The sequence below is a fragment of the Bos indicus genome, chromosome X (genome assembly GCF_029378745.1).
Source record: "Bos indicus isolate NIAB-ARS_2022 breed Sahiwal x Tharparkar chromosome X, NIAB-ARS_B.indTharparkar_mat_pri_1.0, whole genome shotgun sequence".
Lineage (NCBI taxonomy): Eukaryota > Metazoa > Chordata > Mammalia > Artiodactyla > Bovidae > Bos > Bos indicus.
The window spans coordinates 51086283-51110579 of NC_091789.1; the positions used below are offsets into that span (position 1 = coordinate 51086283).

A 24297-nucleotide genomic window follows, 5' to 3' on the forward strand; every position below is an offset into this window, starting at 1 on the left:
AGACACTGATGAGAAAAAGCAGATGGCATAAACAGATGGAGAGATATCTCATGTTCCTGGGTAGGAAGAATCAATATTTGAAAATGACTATACTACCAAATGTAATCTACAGATTCAGTGCAATCCCTATCAAGTTACCAATGGCATTTTTCTTAGAACTAGAACAAAAATTTTCACAATTCACATGGAAACACAAAAGACCCTAAATAGCCAAAGCAGTCTTGAGAAAGAAGAATGGAACTGGAGGGATAAACCTTCTTGACTTCAGATTATACTACCAAGCTACAGTCATCAAGACAGTATGGTACTGGCACAGAAACAGAAACATAGACCAATGGAACAAGATAGAAAGCCCAGAATTAAACCCATGCACATATGGGTACCTTGTTTTTAGCAAAGGAGGGAAGAATATACAATGGGGCAAAAACAGCCTCTTCAATAAGTGGTGCTGGGCAAACTGGACAGCTACATGTAAAAGAATGAAAGGAGAAGGTGGGATGATTTGAGAGAATAGCATTGAAATATATACATTACCAAATGTAAATTAGATAGCCAGCAGGACTTTGATGTAGGATTCAGGAAACCCAAAGCCTGTGCTCTCTGACAACCTGGATGGGGTGGGAAAGAAGGTTCAGGAGGGGACACATGTATGCTTATGGTCAATTCATGTTTATTCATGATAGAGGCTATCACGGTAGTGTAAAGTAGTTATTCTCCATTTGAAAAGTAAATAACACATGGCTATAAGAAAAGATTTTTAATTATCTTATAAAAGAAGGACAAGGGTACTGATGATTATGTTACCCTGTGTCAATGGAGAGACAGGGCCCCTATAAAACAAAGATAAAGAATGAAAACAAACCTACTCTGCAATGTTTTGCAGCAATAAAATTTTCCCACTGCAAAAAAAATGAAAATGAAAACAAATATACCAAATTTATGTAAGTGGCTAAAGAAGCATTAAAAGGAAAGTTCATGAAGATAAAAGCCTAGATTAAAATAAGATGAAAGATCTAAAACAATCTTACTGTATACCTCAAGTAGCTAAGAAAAGAGAATCAGATCAGATCAGATCAGTCACTCAGTCGTGTCCGACTTTTTGTGACCCCAAGAATCACAGCACGCCAGGCCTCCTTGTCCATCACCAACTCTCGGAGTTCACTCAGACTCACGTCCATTGAGTCAGTGATGCCATCCAGTCATCTCATCCTCTGTTGTCCCCTTCTCCTCCTGCCCCCAATCCCTCCCAGCATCAGGGTTTTTTCCAATGAATCAACTCTTCACATGAGGTGGCCAAAGTACTGGAGTTTCAGCTTTAGCATCATTCCTTTCAAAGAAATCCCAGGGCTGATCTCCTTCAGAATGGACTGGTTGGATCTCCTTGCAGACCAAGGGACTCTCAAGAGTCTTCTCCAAAACCACAGTTCAAAAATAACTAAGCCCAAAATTAGCAGATGAAATTAAATAATAAATCAGATCAGATCAGATCAGATCAGTCGCTCAGTCATGTCCGACTCCGTGCGACCCCATGAATCGCAGCATGCCAGGCCTCCCTGTCCATCAACAACTCCCGGAGTTCACTCAGACTCACCTCCATCGAGTCAGTGATGCCATCCAGCCATCTCATCCTCTGTGGTCCCCTTCTCCTCCTGTCCCCAATCCCTCCCAGCATCAGAGTCTTTTCCAATGAGTCAACTCTTCGCATGAGGTGGCCAAAGTACTGGACTTTCAGCTTTAGCATCATTCCTTCCACAGAAATCCCAGGGCTGATCTCCTTCAAAATGGACTGGTTGGATCTCCTTGCAGTCCCAGGGACTCTCAAGAGTCTTCTCCAACACCACAGTTCAAAAGCATCAATGCTTCGGCGCTCAGCCTTCTTCACAATCCAACTCTCACATTCATACACGACCACAGGAAAAACCATAGCCTTGACTAGACGAACCTTTGTTGGCAAAGTAATGTCTCTGCTTTTGAACATGCTATTTAGGTTGGTCATATCTTTACTAGAACAGAAATAAATAATATAGATAACTGTAAAATTAGAAAAAAAATGCATTAGTACAAATATCTGGCTTTTTGAATAGATAAACAAAATTGACAAAACTTTAGCTAATCTAAGAATGAAAGAGAAAAGACTCAAACATAAAATTGTAAATGAAAAAGGAGACATTACAGCTGATGCCACAGAAATAAAAAGGATCATAAGAGACTATTAAAAATGTCATTCAGTTCAGTTCAGTCAATCAGTCATGTCCTACTCTTTGAGACCTCATGGACTGCAGCACGCCAGGCCTCCATGTCCATCACCACCTCCCAGAGTTTACTCAAACTCATGTCCATTGAGTCGGTGATGCCATCCAACCATCTCATCCTCTGTTGACCCCTTCTCCTCCTGCCTTCAATCTTTCCCAGCATTAGGGTCTTTGCCAGTGAGTCAGTTCTTCCCATCAGGTGGCCAAAGTATTAGGGTTTCAGCTTCAACATCAGTCCTTTCAATGAACATTCAGGACTAATTTCCTTTAGGATGGACTGGTTGGATCTCCTTGCAGTCCAATGGACTCTCAAGAGTCTTCTCCAACACCACAGTTCAAAAGCATCAATTCTTAGGCACTCAGCTTTCTTTATAGTCCAACTCTCACATTCATACATGACTACTGGAAAAAACCATAGCCTTGACTAGATGGACCTTTGTTGGCAAAGTAATGTAATTAAAAGTAATTAAAAATGTGTACATTGACAAATTAGATAACCAAAAAGTAATGGATAAATTGCTATATATGTATATATCCCAATACAATTTGTTATTTCCACATTCCTAAATTTCTATAATGTAATTGTACATCAATACAGAACTTTATTATAAATATCAAAGTTGAAAAAGTAAAATTAGAAAAACAAAGTTATGTCTTTTCATGTATGGTTTAGGCTACAAGACTGTGTGGGTTTTGTTTTGTGTTTTGAGAGGGATAATGCATTAATTTGTTGAATATTACATTCTACCACAATCTGCTGTTTTTAATCCTTCTCCTGTGAATGAATGTAATTCTCTTGCCAAATGATTATGTCACCTGACATTTTAAAAAGTATTTACTTGTACCTCTACCTCATTTTAAAAGCATTCAAGGTTTCTTATAATATGAACATATACAATAAAATGTTCTAAAAGATCAATTTTACACAAAGAAAAAGGGAAACAAATATTTTAAATAATAGGAAAGTTTCAGCCAGGATACAAAACAGAAAAATAAATATTCAGGTCATAGAGACCTACATTATTGCTATATGGAGTCTCAGCTCAAGTTTTAAACTTCCCAAGAGTTAAAGTGAAAACTGAGTTCTTGGTATTTATCAGAAAAAAAGAAAACAGTTCTTCATAGAATAACTTCTTAAAGACATTTTTCATTGGGTTTTCATAGTAGAACAACGAGGCTTATATATGGGATTCCCTTCAAAAGTATTGCTGGGGCAGATGCTTAAGTGGATATGTTGTCCTATCCAACTCTTTGCAACCCCATGGACTGCACACAAGGCCTCTCTGTCCTGCACTATCTCCCAGGGTTTGTTCAAATTCATGTCCATTGAGCTGGTGATGCTATCTAACCATCTCATCCTCTGCTGCCCTCTTCTCCTTTTGCCTTCAATCTTTCCCATCATTAAGGTATTTTCCAATGAGTTAGCATTTCCCATAAGGTGGCCAAAGTACTGGAGCTTCAGCTTCAGCAACTGTCCTTCCAATGAGTATTCAGGGTTGGTTTCTTTTTGGATTGATTGGTTCGATGTCCTTGCAGTCTACGGGATTCTCAAGAGTCTTCTCCAGCACCACAGTTTTAAAGCATCAGTTCTTTAGAACTCAGCCTTCTTTATGGTCCAACTCTCACACCTGCACATGACTACTGGAAAAGCCATAGCTTTCAGTATTTGTACATTTGTTGACAAATGATGTACATTATCTAGGTTTTTCATCACTTTCCCTCCAAGGAGCCAGTGTCTTTTAATTTCATGACTGCAGTGAATGTTAGCAGTGATTTTCGAGCCTAAGAAAATAAAATCTGTCAACTGCTTCTGATTTTTCTTCTTCTATTTGCCATGAAATAATGGCTCAGTCGCTAAGTCATGTCTGGCTCTTTGCGATCCCATAGACTGTAGCCTGCCAGGCCCTCTGTCCATGGGGGTTTTTCCAGGCAAGAATACTGGAGTGGGTTGCCATTTCCTTCTCCAGGGAATGTTCCTGGACCATGGATTGAACCCATGGCTCTTGCCTTGGCAGATGGATTCTTTACCACTGAGCCATCAGAAAAGCCCCTAAGTGGGTATGGATGGATTTTGTTTATATCAAGTGGGAGGAATGTTAGAACAAGAGTGGCAGTTTTGTTTGGAGAAAATCTGTATAGATAATATTAAAACACAGCATAATTCACATGTCTGTGAAGAACTACAATAACATGGTCAACATATGCAAAATTTCTGATAGTCTTCCAACTTGATCTGAATTTAGACCTTACTGAATGCTGAAAATATTAAACTGACTGAATATTCTTTATATACTACCTGTATCTCACAGTCTTGCACCTGATCTCCATAAATATAATATTTCAGTATTTATGAAGATAAATACTTCAGTATTTAGCTTGGTTTGTGACTGTGGGACTTTTTGTATTTGTTTCATCATGTACTTGCTAGCTGTCCTCTGCAACTTTCAACCTGTTAATCAGCTTGATAACTACTAAGATCCTGGTACTACATATGACCTCTAATTGCAGATGATTTGTTGATGACAGCATTTTTACATAACAACTCAATTAGTAGATAAGTTACTACAGAAAAATGTTTTATAAAGCAAAGATATGAGTCATTTTTTAAAAGTAATCATGTTCCCCAAAAGTAAGGTATTCTTTATCTTGTTAATATTTACTTTTGTTTTTTGTTTGTTTTGTTTGGTCAAGAGTAGCTTACAAATCTTTGAGTACTAACCAAGACATTTTTCAAAATGATCTCAAAGAACTTGGCTACTATTAAACAATAAGAATAATAATGAGTGAAGTGATACACCATCATCACTTCCACCATGCATTTATGTTCTTCTCATTAGCCTACAATAGTTCCCCAGAACTTTGCAATTTAAGTCTTATTCCCACTCATGTGCTTCAAGAACTTTACATCATGCAATATGCCCATGCAGAGCCCAACTCACTATTGGTCAACTTGAGCTAACACAAAAGCTATAAGCTATGCAATTCTATCTTGCTGAGGAACTGAAATGAAGCAGGGTATAATTCAAAGTTACACTTCAATATGACAAAAATACATTTAAAAAGTTGCAAGCATATAGTGTTGCAGCATATACTGTATTCACAGTTTAAAGATGTATGATGTACAACTCAGAATTTCAGTTTCTAATATTACCTTTTTCTGGTCTTACCTATTTTTTATGGAGTAGCATGGTGAGATCTCATTATTATCAGGTGTTTAGAATGATCATCTTATAAAAGCCAGTAGACATTCACAGAACTTTCTATTTGCTTAAACAAAACAAACAAAATTTCCCAAAAGATTTATCACTGTCTGAAAGTCTCCGTCAGTAATCTATCTACTTGAATTGTCAGCCAAACTTATCATCAGACCTTGCTATTTAATATATAACTGTGTCCATCTATCTAATTTCCTGTCTTAAATCTCTTTAAAAAGCAACAAGGTAGTCCTTCAAAATTAGATAGATGAGTACATTGCTTCCTGAAGGAATGGTGAAGGATCATGTTTCCTTTTTATCTCCCCTGTACCTAGCAAAGAACAAGACATATAGTAATTCTGAAAATAAATGAAATGCTACATTTTATATTGCCATACAGTTTACAAATGCATTAAAATTTTGATCCAAGTATTGTCATTTTAATTCATAATTCTCATTATTTTACAGATGAAGACTGTCCCACTTATAAGGCTGTGATTTGCCAAAATACAAATGACTGTCATGACTGGATCATTAGACAACCTGGACTACTGTCATGATTGACTTCTAATACAGTTCTCCCCTTAGAATAAAACTTCTTCAGCATTTAAGAAATGAATGATCCATGCATTCATGTATGAAATAAATATATATCGGGCAACTTTGATGTATGAGGCAGTGAAAAGGATTCAAATACAGGCGTGAATATGTGATGCTTGAATATATATTTTGAAGACAGAGCCATCTTTGGAGGAGAGAAGGATGATACTGAATCCAAGCCAGTTCTCTGAGGAAATCGCCACCTTTTATTGACCATGAAATCAACAGGCAAAATTCCCATTAGGTTTCCTGAGTACCTGAGGAAGTTCTTTTTTATAATTCAAGATCCTACCAGAACTCTTTCAGCTCATCTTCACCACTCAGCTACTAGAATAGCAAGCAAACCATGCATACTTGTTTGAATATTCACTAACAGCTTTATTGTAAAACTCCAGATAACACAAAAGTTTCATAAGGACAATTTTTTTTCTCTTAACCAAGGGTAAATATATTCAACACAAGGAAACTGTGAACATGCATATATACACAGCCAGCTTATGGAATGGCATAAGAAAAGCTTATGGAAAATTCAACTGTTCTCAGTTTTGGAACTATGAAAAACATTTTAGATAAGTTATTTTTATTGCAGTAAAAAATATACAACATAAAATTTACAATCTTAACTGTTTTTGAAGCAGCTTTATTTTTAATATTTACATGTTTTGACTATTTCATAAGCAATTCAGCAGTGTTAAGTATATTCACACTGTGGTGAAAAAGGTCTCCAAAGTTTTTCATCTTGCCAACCTGAAAATGTATCCCCAATAAACAACTCTTAACTTCCCCCTCCCCCAGTCCCTGGTAACCAACATTCTACCTCTGTTTCCATAAATCTGACTACTTTACATAACTCACATTTAGTGGAATTATATAGTATTTGTCTTTTTGCAACAGGCCTATTTCACTAGCAAATTGACCTCAAGGTTAATGCATGTTACAGCATGTGACAGACTTAACTTGCTAGTTAAGTCTGTTCAGTATCTCATTATATATACTTCACATTTTTTTAATCCATTCATCTAAATGAATGCACATTTTTCTTGTTTGGCAATTGTAATACTGCTGCTATGAACAGGCAGGGATGTGTAAATATCTCTTTGAGACACAGCTTTCGGTTCTTGGTGTATATATCCAGAAATAAGAATGCTGGATCATATGTAGGTTTTTTTCTTTGAATGTCTATACTGTTTTCCATGGGGGCTTCCCTGGAGACCGGGTTCAGTCTCTGGGTTGGAAAGATCCCCTAGAGAAGGGAATGGAAACCCACTCTAGTACTCTTGCCTGGAAAATCCCATGAACAGAGGAGCCTGGCAGCCTATAGTCCATGGGGTAGCAGGGTGTAGGACTCAACTAAGTACACATGCCAACATCACTCTTTTCCCTAGTAGTTGAACCGTTTTACGATCCCATCCACAGTGCATATAAGTTCTCATTTTTCCACATCCTTGTCAATGCTTACTATTTTCTGTTTTCTTTTAATAGTACTCAACCTAGTGAGTATAATATGATATTTTATTATAACTCAATGAAACTAAGCCATGCCCGTGGGGCAACCCAAGATGGGCGGGTCATGGTGGAGAGATCTGACAGAATGTGGTCCACCGGGGAGGGGAATGGCAAACAACTTCAGTATTCTTGCCTTGAGAACCCCATACACAGTATGAAAAGGCAAAATGATAGGATACTGAAAGAGAAACTCCCCAGGTCAGTAGGTACCCAATATGCTACTGGAGATCAGTGGAGAAATAACTCCATAAAGAATGAAGGGATGGAGCCAAAGCAAAAAGAATACCCAGCTGTGGATGTGACTGGTGATAGAAGCAAGGTCTAATGCTATAAAGAGCAATATTGCATAGGAACCTGGAATGTCAGGTCTATGAATCAAGGCAAATTGGAAGTGGTCAAACAAGAGATGGCAAGAGTGAATGTCAACATTCTAGGAATCAGCGAACTGAAATGGACTGGAATGGGTGAATTTAACTCAGATGACCATTATATCTACTACTGCGGGCAGGAATCCCTCAGAAGAAATGGAGTAGCCATCATGGTCAACAAAAGAGTCTGAAATGCAGTACTTGGATGCAATCTCAAAAACGACAGAATGATCTCTGTTTGTTTCCAAGGCAAACCATTCAATATCACAGTAATCCAAGTCTATGCTCCAACCAGTAACACTGAAGAAGATGAAGTTGAACGGTTCTATGGAAGACCTACAAGACCTTTTACGACTAACACCCAAAAAAGAGGTCCTTTTCATTATAGGGGACTGGAATGCAAAAGTAGGAAGTCAAGAAACACCTGGAGTAACAGGCAAATTTGGCCTTGGAATACATAATTAAGCAGGGCAAAGACTAATAGAGTTTTGCCAAGAAAATGCACTGGTCATAACAAACACCCTCTTCCAACAACACAAGAGAAGACTCTATACATGGACATCACCAGATGGTCAACACCAAAATCAGATTGATTATATTCTTTGCAGCCAAAGATGGAGAAGCTCTATACAATCAACAAAAACAAGACCAGGAGCTGACTGTGGCTCAGATCATGAACTCCTTATTGCCAAATTCAGACTTAAATTGAAGAAAGTAGGGAAAACCACTAGACCATTCAGGTATGACCTAAATCAAATCCCATCCCTTATGATTATACAGTGGAAGTGAGAAACAGATTTAAGGGCCTAGATCTGATAGAGTGCCTGATGAGCTATGGAATGACGTTTGTGACATTGTACAGGAGACAGGGATCAAAACCATCCCCATGCAAAAGAAATGCAAAAAAGCAAAATGGCTGTCTGGGGAGGCCTTACAAATAGCTGTGAAAAGAAGAGAAGCTAAAACAAAAGAGAAAAGGAAAGATATAAGCATCTGAATGCAGATTTCCAAAGAATAGCAAGAAGAGATAAGAAAGCCTTCTTCAGAGATCAGTGCAAAGAAATAGAGGAAAACAACAGAATGGGAAAGACTAGAGATCTCTTCAAGAAAATCAGAGATACCAAAGGAACATTTCATGCAAAGATGGGCTCGATAAAGGACAGAAATGGTATGGACCTAACAGAAGCAGAAGATATTAAGAAGAGATGGCAATAATACACAGAAGAACTGTACAAAAAAGTTCTTCAGGATCCAGATGGTCACGATGGTGTGATCACCGACCTAGAGCCAGACATCCTGGAATGTGAAGTCAAGTGGGCCTTAGGAAGTATCAGTTACCACCATAGACTGGAGCACACCAGGCTTCCCCATCCATAACCAACTCCTGGAGCTTTTTCAAACTCATGTTCATGGAGAGTGTGATGCCATCCAACATTTCATCCTGTCGTTTGCTCCTCGTCCTGCCTTCAATCTTTCCCCTGCCTTCAATCTTTCCCATCATTAGGGTCTTTCCCAATGAATCAGGTCATCCCATCAGGTGGCCAAAGTATTGGAGCTTCAGCTTCAGCATCAGTCCTTCCAATGAATATTCAGGACTGATTTCCTTTAGGATTGACTGGTTTGATCTCTTTGCACTCCAAGGGACTCTCAAGAGTCTTCTCCAACATCACAGCTCAAAAGCAGCAATTGTTTGGCCCTCAGCTTCCTTTGTAGTCCAAATCTCACTTTCATACATGACTATTTGAAAAAAAAAAAAAAAACATAGCTTTGACTATATGGAATTTTGTTGGCAAGGTAATGTCTCTGCTTTTTAATATGCTGTCTAGGTTGACCATAGCTTTTCTTCCAAGGAGCTAGTGTCTTTTAATTTCATGCCTAGTCACTATCTGCAGTAATTTTTTTTTTTTTCTGTTCAGTATCTACTAAACAAAGCTAGTGGAGGTTATAGAATTGCAGTTGAGCTATTTCAAATCCTGAAAGATGATGCTGTGAAAGTGCTGCACTCAATATGCCAGCAAATTTGGAAAACTCAGCAATGGCCACAGGACTGGAAAAGGTCAGTTTCCATTCCAATCCCAAAGAAATACAATGCCAAAGAATGCTCAAACTACCACACAATTGCACTCATCTCACATGCTAGTAAAGTAATGCTCAAAATTCTCCAAGCCAGGCTTCAGCAATATGTGAACCATGAACTTCCTGATGTTCAAGCTGGTTTTAGAAAAGGCAGAGGAACCAGAGATCAAATTGCCAACATCCACTGATCATGGAAAAAGCAAGAGAGTTCCAGAAAAACATCTATTTCTGCTTTATTTACTATGCCAAAGCCTTTGACTGTGTGGATCACAATAAACTGTGGAAAATTCTGAAAGAGATGGGAATACCAAACCACCTGATCTGCCTCTTGAGAAATTTGTATGCAGGTCAGGAAGCAACAGTTAGAACTGGACATGGAACAACAGACTGGTTCCAAATAGGAAAAGGAGTACTTAAAGGCTGTATATTGTCACCCTGTTTATTTAACTTCTATGCAGAGTACATCATGAGAAACGCTGGACTGGAAGAAACACAAGCTGGAATCAAGATTGCCGGAAGAAATATCAATAACTTCAGATATGCAGATGACACCACCCTTATGGCAGAAAGTGAAGAGGAACTAAAAAGCCTCTTGATGAAAGTGAAAGAGGAGCGTGAGACGAAGATCATGGCATCCGGTCCCATCACTGCCTGGGAAATAGATGGGGAAACAGTGGAAACAGTGTCAGACTTTATTTTTCTGAGCTCCAAAATCACTACAGATGGTGACTGCAGCCATGAAATTAGAAGACGCTTACTCCTTTGAAGGAAAATTATGACCAACCTAGATAGCATATTCAAAAGCAGAGACAATACCTTGCCAAAGTACTCAAGTTTCAGCTTCAGCATCATTCCCTTCAAAGAAATCCCAGGGCTGATCTCCTTCATAATGGACTGGTTGGATCTCTTTGCAGTCCAAGGGACTCTCAAGAGTCTTCTCCAACACCTCAGTTCAAAAGCACCCATTGTTCAGCGCTCAGCCATCTTCACAGTCCAACTCTCACATCCATACATGATCACAGGAAAAACCATAGACTTGACTAAACGGATCTTGTTGGCAAAGTAATGTCTCTGCTTTTCAATATGCTCTCTAGGCTGGTCATAACTTTCCTTCCAAGGAGTAAGCATCTTCTAATTTCATGGCTGCGGTCACCATTTGCAGTGATTTTGGAGCCCAAAAAAAGAAAGTCTGGCACTGTTTCCACTGTTTCCCTATCTATTTCCCATGAAGTGATGGGACTGGATGCCATGATCTTCGTTTTCTGAATGTTGAGCTTTAAGCCAACTTTTTCACTCTCCACTTTCACTTTCATCAAGAGGCTTTTAAGTTCCTCCTCACTTTCTGCCATAAGGGTGGTGTCATCTGCATATCTGAAGTTATTGATATTTTTCCCGGCAGTCTTGATTCCAGCGTATATATAAGTTAAATATAAGTTAAATAAACAGGGTGACAGTATACAGTCTTGACATACTCCTTTTCCTATTTGGAACCAGTCTGTTGTTCCATGTCCAGTTCTAACTGTTGCTTCCTGACCTGCATATAGGTTTCTCAAGAGGCAGGTGAGGTGGTCTGATAATTCTTCTAGGTCTTTGTTAATTGATTCTTGCATTTTTTCCATTTTGTATTCAAGGTTTTTCATCATTTTTACTATCATTATTCTGAATTCTTTTTCAGGAAGTTTGCCTATTTTCTCTGTATTTATTTGGACTTCTGTGTTTCTAGTTTGTTCCCTCATTTGTGTAATATTTCTCTGCCTTTTCATTATTTTTTTTTAACTTATTGTGTTTGAGGTCTCCTTTTCCTAGGCTTCAAGGTTGAATTCTTTCTTCCTTTTTTTTTCTTCCCTCCTAAGGTTGGTCCAGTGGCCTGTGTAAGCTTCATATAGGGTGATATTTGTGCTGAGTTTTTGTTTGTTTGTTTTTTCTCTGATTGGCAAGGTTGAATGATGTAGTAATCTTGTCTGCTGATGATTGGGTTTGTATTTTTGTTTTGTTTGTTGTTTAGGTGAGGTATCCTGCATAGGGTGCTACTGGTGGTTGGGTGTTGCTGGGTCTTGTTTTCAAGCAGTTTCCTTTGTGTGAGTTCTCACTATTTGATACTCCCTAGGGTTAGTTCTCTGGTAGTCTAAGGTCTTGGAGTCAGTGGTACCACTCCACAGGCTCAGGGCTTGATCTCTGGTCAGGAATCAAGATTCCACAAGTGGTTTGCTATGGTATTAAGTGGGATTAAAACAAATATCCAAAACTAGAAAGCAAAGATGAACCCCAGACAAATGGCAGTTACAAAATCAGACAAGTAATAATTAAAATAATGAAATATACACACATGCATATACATCCATGAGCAAAGTGAAAACAGTCCAACAAAAACAAGGCACAGTAGATTGACCCAGTGAACAAAGAAAATTAAAAATTATATTTACCAGTTAAGAACAAAACTGACTAAAGGACAAACTGGAAAACAAAATTAAAACAAGGGGACAAGTGGGGAATAAAGCAATGGAAACAATAACAAATATGTTGAGAGGAAAGTAAAGAAAGTAAAGAAAGAAAGAATAGATATGCAACATTAAATAGAAGTAGATGAAGATTTATATACATTAAAGATTAACTTCAAGTGGAAAAGAACAGTAGGAAAGGCAAACAAATGAATAAATATAGAAAAAATGTAATAGGTTTTTAAAAATTAAAATTATAAAAAAGAGAAAAGAAAAAAAAAAGAAAGGAGAAAGAATAAAGAAAAAAAAAAAGAAGAAAGCTCCATAGAACTGCAAAAGCCCAACTTAGAGCCAGAGGTTTACAACAACAACAAAAATTGTGACTGAATATACACCTAAACATATATACTGATAAGTAAAATCAAAACAGTCCAACAAAAATACAGTACAATATATTGACCCAGCAAACAAAGGAATCAAAAAATTATATCTACCAGATTAAATCTGGAAAAAAAAAATAAGAAACTAAAGCAAGGTGCCAACTGGGAAATAAAGCAATGAAAATAAAACCAACCAATTTGTTGAGAAGAAAGAAAAGAAAGAATAAATATGCAAAGTTAAATAGAGGTAGATAAAGAAGATTTATATACATTAAAGATTAACTGCAAGGGAAAAAACAGTAGGAAAAGCAAACAAGGAAATAAATGTAAAATATATATATATATATGCTAAAAAATTAAAATTTAAAAAAAAAGAGAAAGAAAGAAAAGGAAAACTCCACAGGACTGCAAAATCCCAATGTAGAGGTTTATAACAACAATAAAACTTGTGACTGAGGAAAAAAAAAAAAAGCTCGGAAGCTCAATTAGATTTCATAAGGCCAATAAAATAGACAGCTACAACAGGTGAAGAAATAAAAGAAAAAAAAAAAGAAAAAATCCAAAAGAATCTACAGAACAAGTCAAAATATAAGAATAATAAATGTTTTTCTCGAGTCACTGCTGTCAGAGTCCTTTCCTTTGCTGTGAGGCATAGTCCACCTCACCTCCCTAGGATGCCCTCCAACACTGTGTTGATCTCTGGACCTGCTGTGGGTGCAGCTCAGATTCTAATCTGGTCCTACTCCTGTGTGTTCTTGCTTCCAATGTTCACAGCTATAAGAACTACTGTTTTCTTTTGTGGTAGCTCTCAATGATCTTTTATATATTCCATTGACACAGAGTCTGCCTAGTTAGTGGTGTGGATTTAATCAGCAGCATGTACAGCTGGTGGAAAGGTTTTGGGTTTCTCCCTTAGCCACACTGCCCCTGAGTTTCAATTGTGGTTTTCTTTCCACCTCTGCATGTGGATCATCCTCTGGGGTTTGCTCCTGAGGCTGCCCTGTAGGACTTGGGCTTGCCCCTGTGAGGGCCAGGTGTAGAGGTAATGCAGTTGCTTGGGTCACATGGTTCTGGCAGCACCAGGCACACAGAGCAGTTGGCAGCTAGGGCAGCAGGAAATATAGTGCTCTAGAAGGGTATGGCAAACAATATTGGCCAGTATACTGCAGTATTCTTGCCTGGAGAACCCCCCCTTCCCTGACAAATAAGCCTGAAAGGCCACAGTCTGCAGGGTCACAGAGCCAGACATGATCAAAGTGACCTTGTGCACATAGACACAAGACTTTTTTTTTCCTGTTCCAGCTCTGCCTTAATGAGAGTTGAGTGTGAAGGTATTGCACCTGCTTGGCTTGTGGGAACCTTGGTGATGCCAAGTGTGCAGGAACACAGACTGACTCCACTGAAGGAGTTATGGCCCTATCAGAGTCGTTTTTCAATCTTTTTGTAGCTGACGATCAGAAGGCCTCTTTGGCCAGTCTTTCTCCTTAGCTCCACCCATTCAGGCACTTAGAGGGCTCCCTTGCCTGAGGTCTTTCTCTGTTCAGAGCATCAGGCACATAGAGGGACCCCCTGGCTCAGGTCATACTCTGTAGATTGGCACGTCAGGCACTTAAAGGGGCACCCTGGGTGGGGTCCTGCTCTGCAGTTCAATGTGTCAGGCATTTGATGGGCCAGCCTCTCTGTTGTTCAGCTGCCAATGCTGGCCTGTGGGGAGAGAGAGGTTATGGTGATGGCTCCACCCCCTATGCATGACTCAGCTGTATCACCTTGCTTCCATGGCTGCCTGGCTTTCCTCCACAGGAATTTCCTATCACAGTCTCCTTTCTCAATCTGTCCCTCCGCAGTCAACAGCACTCCTCACTCTGGAATCGTTCCACATTCCCCAAACTCCAGCTCCCAGCCACTGCACCTTCCAGGGGACCCTTATCCCTGTCCAGGCTATGTATGGCTGTGGCAAGGACTGTCTGATTTTCATTCCATTTAGGTGCCACAAATCAGCTGCTTCACTCTCAGCCTTAAATGTTTCTCCTCTGACTCAGACAATTGCCCCGAAATGGGATCAGATCCCTGCTTCAGTTCCTCCACCAGCCCAGGGCAGGTCCAGTGCTACTAATACTTCTGTTTTTCCCCCGAGTTCCTTTGTTCTACTGAGTTTTGCATGGTACTATATATTCTTTTCCTCTGGTCAGGTACTCCTGTCCACTCTGAACTGATGTTCTGCATGTACTTCTGTGTCTGAAAGTGTGTTCCCAATGTATCCATGGAGAGAGATGTACTCCCCATCCACCTACTCCTCCACCATCTTGTTCTCTCTTCCTTGTTTCTTGTATCCTATGTTTTACTCTTTCTTAGATTGTTCTTTCATTTTGGAGGAGCAGCACAACCTCTGGTAGATTTCTAAAAAGACCACCTGGATTGTTTCCATTCACCCTATTACTTCCTGGCTTAAAGTTCAGCTTTCCCTTGTTTGCTAAATGCTATGACTTCTAGTTTCAATTTTTTTTTTTCTGTTGTCTCATTCTTTCCATTATCTTTTCATTATTATTTCCCATTTAGCTTTTTCTCATTGCTACTTTTAATGAGGTGTTAAAGGAAAAGAGAGGTAAATTGTTGGCTACAATTTAGAAAGTTTTGCACTAACTGCCGAGTTTGGTTTAATTTTTTAAAGTTCAGATCAGATCAGATCAGATCAGTCGCTCAGTCGTGTCCAACTCTTTGCGACCCCATGAATCACAGCACGCCAGGCCTCCCTGTCCATCACCAACTCCCGGAGTTCACTCAGACTCACATCCATCGAGTCAGTGATGCCATCCAGCCATCTCATCCTCCGTCGTCCCCTTCTCCTCCTGCCCCAAATCCCTCCCAGCATCAGAGTCTTTTCCAATGAGTCAACTCTTTGCAGGAGGTGGCCAAAATACTGGAGTTTCAGCTTTAGCATCATTCCTTCCAAAGAAATCCCAGGGCTGATCTCCTTCAGAATGGACTGGTTGGATCTCCTTGCAGTCCAAGGGACTCTCAAGAGTCTTTTCCAACACCACAGTTCAAAAGCATCAATTCTTCGGCGCTCAGCCTTCTTCACAGTCCAACTCTCACATCCATACATGACCACAGGAAAAACCATAGCCTTGGCTAGACGAACCTTTGTTGGCAAAGTAATGTCTCTACTTTTGAATATGCTATAGTACTTCATAGAAACAGTTTCCATTATGATGCCTAAAAGCCAGCATTTGCAAATTTGATGGAAGTTGGCCAGATATCACCGATAGAAAGTTTGCTTTCTTTTGCACTTAACATCTAAGTTTATTTAGCCCATGAAAATTGTCTCAGTTCAGTTCAGTTGCTCAGTCGTGTTTGACTCTTTGAGATTCCATGGACTGCAGCACACCAGGCCTCCCTGTCCATTGCCAACTCCCAGAGCTTGCTCAAACTTGTGCCCATCGAATCAGTGATGCCATCCAACCATCCCATCCTCTGTCATCCCGTTATCCTTCTTCCTTCAATCTTTCCTAGCATCATGGTCTTTTCCAGTGAGTCAGTTCTTTGCATAAGGAGGCCAAAATACTGGAGTTACAGCTTCAAAATCAGTTTATCCAATGAATATTCAGGACTGATTTCATTTAGGATTGACTGGTTTTATTTCCTTGCTTTGCAAGGGACTCTCAAGAGTCTTCTCCAACACCACAGTTCAAAAGCATCAATTTCAGAGAGTCCAAAAGGCCATTCTATACATCTCTGTCTCTTTTGCTGTCTCACATACAGGAGAGGGTGAGGGTGGGATGATTTGGGAGAATGGCATTGAAACATGTATAATATCATATGTGAAATGAATTCCCAATCCAGGTTTGATGCATGATACAGGATGCTCCGGGCTGGTGCACTGGGATGATCCAGAGGGATGGAATAGGGAGGGAGCTGGGAGAGGGTTTCAGGATGGGGAACACATGTACACCCATGGCGGATTCATGTTGATGTGTAGCAAAACCAATACAATATTGTAAAGTAAATAGCCTCCAATTAAAATACATTTATTTATTTTTTAAAAAGCATCAATTCTTCAGTGCTCAGCTTTCTTTATAGTCCAACTCTCACATCCATACATGACTACTGGAAAAACCATAGCTTTGACTAGTGGACCTTTGTCAGCAAAGTAATGTCTTTGCTTTTTAATATGCTGTCTAGGTTGGTCATAGCTTATTTTCCAAGGAGCAAGCATCATTTAATTTCATGGCTGCAGTCACCATCTGCAGTGATTTTGAGACCTAGAAAATAAAATCTGTCACTGTTTCCATTGTTTCCCCATCTATTTGCCATTAAGTGATGGGACTGGATGGATAATCTTAGTTTCTGAATATTGAGTTTTAAGCTAGCTTTTTCACTCTTCTCTTTCACTTTCATCAAGAGTCTCTTTAGTTCCTCTTCACTTTCTGCCATAAGGGTGATATCATCTGCATATCTGAGGTTCTTATTTGGGCTTCACTAATGGTTTACCTGGTAAAGAATCCGACTGCAATGTGGGAGACCTGGGCTCAATCCCTGGGTTGGTAATATGCCCTGGAGAATGGAAAGGCTACCCACTCCAGTATTTTGGCTGGGAGAATCCGATGGACTGTATATATAGGGCTGCAAAGAGTCAGACACAACTGAGAGACTTTCACTCACTCACACTGCAAGTTACACCTCATGTATAATGAAGGAAAGACAGTAGTTTATTTTACTCATTCATGTCGTCTATGTTCAAAATCACTTGAACTTCATTGGTTCTTCAGAAATAACTTAAATATGTAAATTCTTGTGAAATAACTTAAGACAGAAATTGAGTAGCAATTTTATTAAGTCAAACCACAGTTTTTTACCCAAAAAATCTGTTTTGCAAATTCAGCATTGATTTAAAGACATCTGTGCAACTTAGATTTCATGTTAATACTGCATTTAGGCAAGGGGAAGCATAGTAGATATGCATACAGCAGAAACGAGACCATGCATAATATCGATACTACCAAATTTTCCAGTATGCATGGAGGAGCCTGGTAGGCTGTAGTCCATAGGGTTGCTAAGAGTCGGACACGACTGAGTGACTTCCCTTTCACTTTTCACTTTCAAGCATTGGAGAAGGAAATGGCAACCCACTCCAGTGTTCTCGCCTGGAGAATCCCAAGGACGGGGGAGCCTGGTGGGCTTCTGTTTCTGGGGTCGCATAGAGTCGGACACAATTGAAGTGACTTAGCAGCAGCAGCAGCAGTCCATAGAAGGTCTGAACAAAATTATTAAAAAGTTGAAACAGTTCCCACTATTTTTAAAAAAGTAGTAAATAATTTAGAAATAATTATTTCATAGAGTTCATTGGAAATTTCTATTGGCTTTCATACTGTAGATATAAAATATTCACACATATACAATATATACACTCAAAATACATCACAGACATATTAAGCCTTCTAATGTTGTAGGATAGTCTTTCAACTCAATTAGAATCTTTAGTCAAAACAAATAAATGGCCATTCCAATTTGAGATGATGATGTCTGATTCACATTAATCCACTTTCCCATTTAAATACCTATGAGAACAAGGTATAGAATCTAAGTAGCTTTTAGTAGAGGAGCAGTTCTATGAGGCAAAGACCAACTTGGGCTTAACGGAAAATAAAATATATGTAAGAGAAGACTTTTAGTGTTTTCACTTTATATTGTCATATTAGTGGCTCAAGGATGGGGATACAAACAAAAAATTATTGGTCATTCATTTACCATTTGAAAAACTGTTAACGACACAGGTAGCCATCCCCACCTGGAGCTCTTCAGTATTTATTGCTAAATACCTTAAGAAAACTATAGTTCTTAGTGATGCATCATTGCATGAGGTGAAATGGAATGATCAATAACCAAAAGTGTTTTAAAATCTCTAATGTGTTAGAGCTCAGATATTTTTTTTTTTAATTCACAAAAACAAAATAAGAACTTAAGAGTAGGTTTATGATGATAATTTATAGCAACTAAACAAATGGAGACATATTTTTATAATTATTTTAAAGAGATTAATCATAAGAGAAAAAGCAATATGTAAAAGAATGTTGCAAAAATGAAATAATTATATAATAATAATAGTACAGGTGTACAATTCTAAACTGTATTGGCACACATTGGGAATCGTTGAAAGGATGTTGTAAAAGATGCTTAATCATTTCAAATTAGATAAGGAGAAAAATGTATTGTACTCAAATTTTATAGTTATAGAAAATAATATTTACAAATATAATTGTAAATTATATAAAGTAAAAATAAAAGTAATATGTATTAAATCAGCAATTTTCTTAAGATAATAGCAATGTTTTATTTTTTTAAAAGATCAATGTCAAATGCAGTCCCATAGACTGTTTCTGAAAACAAATTGTTATAGCCTTCCTGGAAAGAAGTTTGGGGACATACTTATGTAGGCACACATAATTGTACTTCTTGATCCATTAAATCCACATCCTATAAAATATACCATGAGGTTCAAATTCAACTGTGATATATGTACAATAATGTTCAGTGCAATATTATTTATAATTTGCTATAAATTTCAGTGAGAAAATAAAAATAAGTTACATGTCTAACAACAAAACGCAGACACATAGGTCATAGTATACATCTTAATATAATGTTCACATGAAAATTATTTTTCAAACAGTATGTAATATCATAGAAATATTTATAATTTTAAGTGAAAAGGTAGAATATATATAATATGACATCAGTTTCTGTTGAAGAAAAATATACATATAAAAATAAAGAATGAGAAGAATAAAAGTTATATGAAAATATGACGAAATATTACTAATCGGTTTTTGAATTATGGGTAGTTTTGATTTACTCACTCATAGCATTTTTTTGCTAATTATATGTAAATGAGTGCATATTGCTTTTAAAATTTAAATAAATAAAGCTAAGTGATCACATGATAACTGTGATCCTAAATTTTTTTGAAGGTAAATAAGCATGATTCATTTTATTGCACTTTGCTTTATTGTACTTTGCAGATTCTGCATTTTTTGCAAATTGAACGTTTGTGGCAACCCCACATCAAGCAAGTCAATTGTCTTCATTTTTCCAGAAGCATTGGATTAATTCATGTCTCTGTCACAATTTTATAATTCTCAAAGTTTTTCAAGCTTTTTCATTATTATTATATTTGTTATGGTGATCTGGGATCACTAATGTTTGATGTTACCATTGTAACTGTTTTCAAGGGTCAGAAATCATGCCCATATAAGATGGCAAGCTTAATCAAATGTGTATGTTCTGACTGTTCTGTGGACTGGCCTTTACCCCATCTCTATCCCTCTTCTTGGATGGACCTCCGTATTCTGAGACTCAACAATATTGAAATTAGGCCAGTTAATAACTATACAATATCTTAAAAGATATTGAACACTTAAAAGTGTTCAAGAGAAAGAAAGAGCCCCTCATCTCTCACTTAAATCAAAAGCTGGAACTGATTAAGTTTAGTGAGGAAGTCACATAAAAAGCTGAAATAAGCCAAAATCTAGACATCTTGTGCCAAATAATTAGCCAACTTTTATATGAAATGGGAAAGTAATTGAAGGAAATTAAAAATGTTTCTCCAGTGAACATATGAATGGTAAGAAAGTGAAACAACCTTGCTTATATGGAGAAAGATTTAATGATCTTATTTTATATTGCTTGTTTTTATTTTCTAAAAGTTTAAAAAAAAAAGATGTGGTGGTCTGGGTAGAAGATCGAACCAGCCACCACATTACCTTAAGCCAAGACTTAATTCAGAGCAAGGCCCACCAAACTCTTTTCCATCCTATAAAAACTGGAAGAGATGAGGTAGCATCAGAAGAAAACTTTACCTCTATAAGCTGTTTCTACAACATAAGAGTGTAAGATGAGGCAGCAAGACTCAAATAGAAGCTGCAGCAAGTTATCCAGAAGACCTAGCTAAGATAATTAATGAAAGTAGCTACATTAAACAACAGATTTTTCAATGTAGACAAAACAGCCTTACAGTGGTAGAAGGTGCCATCTAAGACTTTCATAGCTAGAAAGGAGAAGTCAATGCCTGGCTTCAAAGTGTCAAAGAACAGGTTGACTTTCTTGTTAGGGACTAATACAGATGGTGATTTAAGTTGAAGAAATGCTCATGTACCATTCCAAAACGCTTAGGGTCCTTGAAAATTATGTTAAATCTACTCTGCTTGTGCTCTACAAATGAAACAACAAAGACTAGATGACAGCACATCTGTTTACAATATGGTGTACTGAAGAGTTTAAGCCACTGCTGAGACCAATTATTCAGGAAAAAAAAATTCCTTTCAAAATGTTACTGCTTCTTAATAATGCACCACATCAGTCAAGAGCTCAAATGGACATGGAAAATGATATTAATGCTTTTATGCCTGTTAACACAATTTCCATTAAGTCAACCATGGAACAAGGAGTGAATTTTCCTTTCAAGTCTTGCTACTTAATAAATACATTTTGCAATGTTTGTAGCTGCCATGGAGAGTGGTTCCTCTGATGGATCTGTACAAAGTAAGTTGAAAACCCTCCGGAAAAGATTCACCATCCTAGATATCATTAAGAACATTATTGATCCATGGGAAGAATTAAAAATATCAACATTCACAGGAATTTGGAAGTTTATTCCAACTCTCATGGATGACTTCAAGGAGTTTAAGGTTTCAGTGGAGGAAGCCGCTGCAGATGTGGGAGAAATAGTAAGAGAAATCAAATTAGATGTGGAACCTGAAGATCTGAATTTCTGCAGTCTCAAGAAAAAACTATCAGATGAGGAGTTGCTTCTTATGGATGAGTTAAAAAAGTAGTTGCCTGAGATGGACTCTACTTCTGAGGAAGATGCTCTGAAGATTGTTGAAATGCCAACAAAGGATTTAGAATATTGCATACACTTTGCTTGTACAGGAGCAGCAGTGCTTGAGAGAACTGACTCCAGCTTTGAATTTTCTACTGTTGATAAAATGCTCTCAAACAGCATTGTAAGCTATAGATATATAATTAGTAAAAGGAAGACCCAATCAGTGCAGAAAACTTCATTGTTGTCTTTTTTTAATTTAATTTTATTTTTAAACTTTACATAATTGCATTAGTTTCACCAAATATCAAAATGAATCCCCCACAGGTATACTTTTTAAGAAATTGCCACAGCTACTCCAACCTTCATCAATCATCAGTCTGATCATTCAGCAGCCATGAACATCAAGGTAAGACTCTCCACCAGAAAAAAGATAACAACTCACTGAGGGCTCAGTTGATGGTTATCATTTTTTAAGAACAAAGTATTTTTTTAGTTAAGGTATATATATTGTTTATTTTAGACATAATGTTATTGCACAATTAATAGACTACTGTATAGTTACATATAACTTTTAAATGCATTGGAAAACCAAAAAAAAAAAAAAAAGTTTGACTCATTTCACTGCTCTATATTCTCTATCATGGTCATCTGAAATCTCAGAGTTATGCCTTTATTATATGTATTCCAATTTTTTTTAACCTACTCCAAGGTAAAAATTTATAAAATCCACAAATGGTTTCTTCTACATATTATTGTGTTACAAATAGTGGCAAATTATTAGTAATCTCTATTGAATATCTCATCTTCTTTTCTCATTTGAAAGAGAGAATTTATGTGTGTCCTTCTACTGCTCACATCTTGTTGTGGCCCATCTTCTACTATAACTCAGAATCTGGAGCCTTCGCTCTCTCATCGATAAATCACTGTATTCTAGGACTATGGGCAGAAAGAAGCTCATAAATTAAAATCATCTAATTATTTTGGTGAATTGTGTCACACTTTACTTTTTAAATGAAACAAACTAGACTAGACTAGAAGAATAGAATGTAGCATAAAGTAGAACAGAAGAGAACAAAACATGTTAGTAAGGTAATTATTGTTCCCCATAATTTCAGTTGTTCCTTTTTTGTTGTTGTTGTTATATATGTATGTGTGTACTGAGTCATGAGCTAAATTAATTCCTTAATATGGTTCATGATTTAAAAGGCTTGAAAAACCACTATACTAAAAGGATGACTGTTTTGGCCAACCAAACTAAAGGTTTCCCTGGCTCTGCTATAAAAATAAAAACTTTGCTGCTACTAAAGATATGGCATTTCATTTGGAGGTAGTTCTGTTCCCTGTTGCTTACATTTTTATAAAAAACCAAATATGACTGAAGATTCAAGCAGTGGGCTTTCAAAGGAAGTGTGCTACATACCACATTTTCATCAATCCCTAATTTCAAACTCCTCCATTAGTAAACTCCTCCTTCAGTCTGCAAGCTACCTATAGTTATAGACTTTGATCCAGCAAACTAGTAAATTTGTAAATGTACACTATTTGGAAATATACACATGGCAAACTTAGACTTCAGTCTACATCCTGCTATCTAGTAGATTATAAATGCAAATATATCCAACAGAAACTTTCAAATGTATAGAAAACAAATTGAAAACATCAGCATAGAAAACTTAAAGACCTCAGACTTAAAATCACAACATCAATTCCCTAGAAGTAAGCAGTCCTTTTTTTCCTTTTATGTAGCATGCTAAGGAGCTTTAATTTTCAAAAGCATTGAGAGCTTAATTATGTTAATAGAACCTTAGAGGAGACTTTTTATAGTTCTGAAATAGAAAGGTAAATATTTATGACTTTTCTTATTTCTAGTAGTGTGGTTAAGTCTGCATTCAGCTACTCACATTCTCTCAGCTGTTCTCTTTATTCCCCTCTCTGATTATTGGTGATATGAATATGATATTGAAAATTGTCATTGTACCTTAGTGTTACTACCTGTGTCAATAACAGTAACTGGCCTATTATATAGCTGTGGCAGTTGGAAGCTTGAGTGGAAAAGGCTAAAGCTTTTGGAGTCAGGCTTGAAACTTTAACTATGTCCCTTAATCTACTTGAATTTTACTTTCCTTGTATTTAATTTGAGGATAGAAGCAATAGTATATCTATCCTGCAGGCTTTGCATGGAAATTAAATAAGATGATGCATTAGATATCCTCAATAAATATTAGTCACCATTGTTTGTTAATGCTCAACAGAAGTTATCTAATTGTGCCTTGGAAGAACATGGAAGAACCTATATCACTGCCACAGGACCATGCATCAGCCAAAATTCTATTCCACCCTCTAATTAAAAAACAAATAAAATACAGTTTGTTGGCTTGAAGATGGAGGAGGAATAGGACGGGGAGACCACTTTCTCCCCCACAAATTCATCAAAAGAACATTTAAACGCTGAGTAAAATCCACAAAACAACTTCTGAATGCTGGCAGAGGATATCAGGCACCCAGAAAAGCAGCCCATTGTCTTCAAAAGGAGGTAGGAAAAATATAAAAGACAAAAAAAGAGACAAAAGAGGTAGGGATGGAGCTCCATCCTGGGAAGGGAGTCTTAAAAAGAGAGGTTTCCAAACACCAGGAAACACTCTCACTGCCGAGTCTGTGCTGAGCC

General features: G+C 37.5%; 1 pseudogene; it reads left to right on the forward strand.

Annotated features, from left to right (window-relative positions):
* Window positions 1-301: 301 nt before the first annotated feature.
* Window positions 302-22129, forward strand: LOC109554815 (tigger transposable element-derived protein 1-like; annotated as a pseudogene).
* The last annotated feature ends 2168 nt before the right edge of the window (window positions 22130-24297 follow it).